Here is a 5,000-nt window from a genome sequence, read left to right on the forward strand (position 1 = left end):
GCAGGAGGCTCTGGCCTGCTAAAGGCGAAAGGAACCCATGGATCCGGCCTGTAAAAGATGGAAGGAACCCTTGGTAATGTAGGACTCAATATTATGATTATTTTTTTTTTCTCTATCACAGTCTTTGGACTGGGTGGTATTTATAGGACAGGGTTCCAGGTTGCATCCTGCCTCCTTTGGAGTACATCGCCTTTCTTATTATGTGCGCTGTTCCTAGGATCACACTCTTTTGCATGAGTCCTGAGGCTACTTCAGCCTATAGTTTTTCTAGATTCCTTTTCAGGGACCTTGGGATCGTGCCTAGTGTTCCCATGATTATTATTATTATTATTATTATTATTATTATTATTATTATTATTATTATTATTTGCTAATCTACTGTCCTAGTTGGAAAAGCAAGATGCTATAACCCCAAGGACTCCAACAAGGAAAATAGCCCAGAGCGGTATGGAAATAAGAAAACAGATAGAATAGTGTGCCTGAGTGTATCCTTATGGCTTCTAGTAAATGGAAAAACCATTAAGTGAAAACCTATCCAATTATTAAAAAGAGTAGCTTTGAATTACAATAAATTGTATGATAATTGATTAATAATAAACAACTTAAAATGTAGTATTTACAAAACAATTGCTTTAAAGTGTTCCTTTGGCTATTATTATTATTATTATTATTATTATTATTATTATTATTATTATTATTACTTGCAAACCTAAAACCCTAGCTGGAAAAGCAGGATGCTATAAGCCCAGGGACTCCAACAGGGTAAAAAGTATCAATATACTTAATAGCACAAATAAGATTGCTCAGAAATATTTGCTTTAAAGAAAACAGAAATCGCATGACATGGTCAAACCATCATTACTTACTAATGAATAAAAAGTTAACTAATCTAGAACGAGCCAATTCATTTTTTATATGTAACAATAACTATTCTATGTATGTATGTATGTATGTATGTATGTATGTATGTATGTATGTATTATTATTATTATTATTATTATTATTATTATTATTACTAGCCAAGCTACGACCCTAGTTGGAAAAGCAAGATGCTATAAGCCCAGGAGCTCCATCAGGGAAAATAGCCCAGGGAGGAAAGGAAATAAGGAATTAAATAAATGGTAAGAACAAATTAACAATAAATCATTCTAAAAACGACAATGACGTCAAAATAGATATATAAAAAGACTTATGTTAGCCAGTTCAACATAAAGACATAATAATAATAATAATAATAATAATAATAATAATAATAATAATAATAATAATAATAATAATAATAATAATAATAGGGAAGTGGGGAATATTGGGAAAGGAAGAGTACCCCTGGATACAATCCAGTTAATAGCACAAAAGCAGGTACTCTGGATGGGAAAGATTAAGGAAATAGGGAGAAAAAGAAGTACAGGAGAAGAATAAAAGAGAGGGGCAGACCCTCTTGCGATATTAGGGTATTGGTAATTTTTTTTTCTTTTCATAAAGACATTTGCTGCAACATTGAACTTTTAAAGTTCTACTGATTAAACTACTCAAACAAATAGAACAGTATTGTATGATACAACAGTAAAAAATTCATCTCATTCTGTTTATTTTTTTAAAGACAGTATTGCATTGGACCCCTCTCTCTAGTCACGGCTTATTTTTTCTCTGCCTACACTTACACGGAATAGTCTGGCCTATTCTTTACATATTCTCGTCTTTCCTCATACATCTGACAACAATGAGATACTTAACACTTCTTCACCAAGGGGTTAATTACTGCACTGCAATTTGTTCAGTGTACTTTCCTCTTGGTAAGGGTAGAAGAGACTCTTTAGCTATGGTAAGCAGCTCTTCTAGGAGAAGGGCACTCCAAAATTAAACCATTGTCCTCTAGTCTTGGGTAGTGCCATAGCCTCTGTACCATGGTCTTCCACTGTCTTGAGTTAGAGTTCTCTTGCTTGAGGGTACACTCGGGCACACTATTCTATCTTATTTTTTTTTCTTCCTCTTGTTTTTTTGAAATGGTGTGTTGGGCAGGCTTAATAGAAGGGCCATGGATGCCTGGTGGTTTATCAAGAGGTTGTCTTTTCCTTTTTCTGATTTTTTCTTCTCAAAACCATCCTTACTGTCCTCCCTTCAGTTGAAGTGGCTATCCTGGAGGGTATTTAGCCTTGCATGGTGTATCGGCTCCTCCATGTTGACCAGTTTTTCCGACTTTTTACTTTAGTCTATGGATATCATCAATCACTTTTATTATTATTCTGTACATATTGTTTTTGTTTTATTTCTTGTTAATCTAGGTTTTAAGTATGATGTCTCTTTTTTATTTCTATTAATTCTTATGCTGTCTGGAGACATTGAGCGAAATCCGGGACCAGTACGTCCTAGATTTCGTCAATGTCGTCTTCTGTATTGCAATATTCGTGGTCTTCATGCAAATATCCGAGACCTTACAGTTGCGTCCAGACAGTATGATATTCTTTTGTGCTCAGAAACTTTGGTTTCTAATATGAGGCACTCATCTGAGCTCCTTATAACTGGTTTTAAGAAGCCAATAATGCTGAAACGTGATTCCATTCCTAGGGCCAGGGGAATGGCGGTGTATATTAGGACCGAGTACCCTGCTTCTCATAAGTCCTGCTATCAATGTGGATGTCATGAGATTCAGGTAATAAAAGTTTGTGGCAGGCATAACAACTTTTATTTGTGTTCAATCTACCGGAATCCAGACATGGATGATTCTATCTTCGATTGTCTTCTTACCATTATGGCTAAGATACAAGAAGATGATAGAAAGGCTTCGTTTGTCTTTGTTGGTGATTTTAATGCACACCATAGGGAGTGGTTGAGTTATATCTCTCCTACCGATCGCCATGGCTTAAGAGCTTTAGACTTTGCCTCGGAATCAGGCTGTGAGCAAATCATAAATGAAGCTACTCACAGGTCTGGTAATTGCTTGGACCTCGTATACACTGACTCCCCTGGCGTTATAACTAGTAAGGTTGGTTCTCCAGTCGGGACTTCTGATCATGCCTTGATTTCATTATTAGTGAAGACTGAGCAGCCTGTCCCTGATATATCATATTCTTGTAAAATTTATATGAAATCCCAAGCAGACTGGAATGGGATTTTGCATGATCTTTTGTGCTTGAATTGGTCACAATTATATAATAGTGTAGATCCTGTTGTCCCTTTGAATGAGAATCTAGTCAACATAATTGATAGGCGTATCCCTTCTCGTGTGCTAAGGTACCGAATGAAGGACAAACCGTGGTTCAATGATGATTGTAGACGTGCTTATTTGGAGAAGCAGGAGGCCTATCACCTTTGGAAGGGTAACAGATCAGATTTAACCTGGAACAACTATACTCAGCTTCGAGCTTTTGCTCAGAGAGTTTATGCCTCAACTGAAAAGGAGTACAATTTAATCATAAAAGAAACCCTCTCTGGTACAACTCAGGAACATAAATGGTGGTCTACCCTTAAATCTGCACTCTTTGGTGTAGATGCAACAGTTCCTCCTTTACTTAAACCAGATGGCTCAGTCACTCACTGTCCAAAGGAAAAGGCAACCCTTTTGGCTGATGTTTTTGACAGTAAACAGAGTAATGAAAAACTTGAACTTCCTCATTCCTGTTTTCCTGAGGCTAAACTAACTAGTTTAGCTTTTCGATCTCGTGAGATTAAAGCTCTGTTGATGGACCTTGATGCTTATGGAGGTGTAGACCCAAATGGTATTTTTCCTTTGTTTTTTATAAAGACAGCAGATTTTTTAGCTCCAAAGTTATCTGTTATTTTACGCAAGTTAGCAAGAAGAGGAGCTTTTAGCACTTGTTGGAGAATTGGTAATGTTACTCCTCTATATAAATGTGTTTGTGGTAGCTCAAGTCCCACTGATTACCGCCCAATTTCCATAACTCCCATATTATCTAAAGTTTTTGAACGTCTTATGGCAAAACGTCTTAATAGGTTTGCTGAAGGTAATCATCTATTCCCTAGTTTGCAATTTGGTTTTCGGAAAGGCCTTGGAGCATGTGATGCCCTTCTTACAATCTCCAATGCAGTACAGAAATCCCTTGATTGTGGTCGGGAAGTTCGTATGATTGGCCTTGATTTTAGTGCTGCCTTTGACCGTGTTAATCATGAGGCCCTTGTTTTCAAACTGAAACAGTTGGGAGTGGGTGGGTCGTTTCTTAGCATTATTATTGATTTTTTAAGTAGTAGATCTCAAAGAGTTGTTGTTGATGGGCACCATAGTGAGTATAGGAATGTGATATCCGGTGTTCCACAGGGTAGTGTTCTTGGCCCATTACTTTTCATACTATATACACATGACATGTGGTTTGGCCTAGAAAATAAGCTTGTTGCATATGCAGATGATGCTACTCTCTTTGCATCAATTCCATCCCCTGAATGTAGATCTGGGGTTGGTGAATCCCTTAATAGAGATTTAGCTAAAATTAGTGCATGGTGCAAATTATGGGGTATGAAGTTGAATCCTAACAAAACTCAAAGTATGATTGTAAGTAGGTCAAGGACGGTGGCTCCTCAACATCCGGATCTCAGTATTGATAATGTTTCTTTAAATATGTATGACTCTTTCAAAATTTTAGGCGTGATTCTTGACAGCAAATTTACTTTTGAGAAACATATAAGGTCTGTGTCTTCTTCAATTGCACAAAAAATTGGCTTATTGAGAAAGTCTTTTAAGATATTCGGTGATCAATCTATTCTGAAGAAGTGTTTTAATTCTTTTATTCTACCTTGTTTTGAGTATTGTTCTCCTGTCTGGTCTTCAGCTGCTGATTCTCATCTTAATTTGTTGGACAGAAACTTACGGTCTATTAAATTTCTTATTCCTGATCTAGATATTAATCTCTGGCACCGTCGATCAATTAGTTCATTATGCATGTTGCATAAGATTTTTCATAACTCTGACCATCCTTTACATTCAGATCTCCCTGGACAATTCTATCCTGTTCGTAATACTAGGCAGGCAGTTAATTCTAATAGCCAGG

At 36.6% G+C, this 5,000-nt stretch overlaps 1 protein-coding gene across 2 annotated transcripts in view; it reads right to left on the minus strand.

The window, feature by feature from the left end:
• LOC137652418 (uncharacterized) overlaps positions 1–5,000 on the minus strand; it is a 20,713-nt gene that overhangs the window by 13,400 nt on the left and 2,313 nt on the right. The gene's annotated exons all lie outside the window — the stretch shown is intronic.

The sequence above is a fragment of the Palaemon carinicauda genome, chromosome 13 (assembly GCF_036898095.1).
Source record: "Palaemon carinicauda isolate YSFRI2023 chromosome 13, ASM3689809v2, whole genome shotgun sequence".
In the NCBI taxonomy this organism is placed as follows: Eukaryota; Metazoa; Arthropoda; class Malacostraca; order Decapoda; family Palaemonidae; genus Palaemon; species Palaemon carinicauda.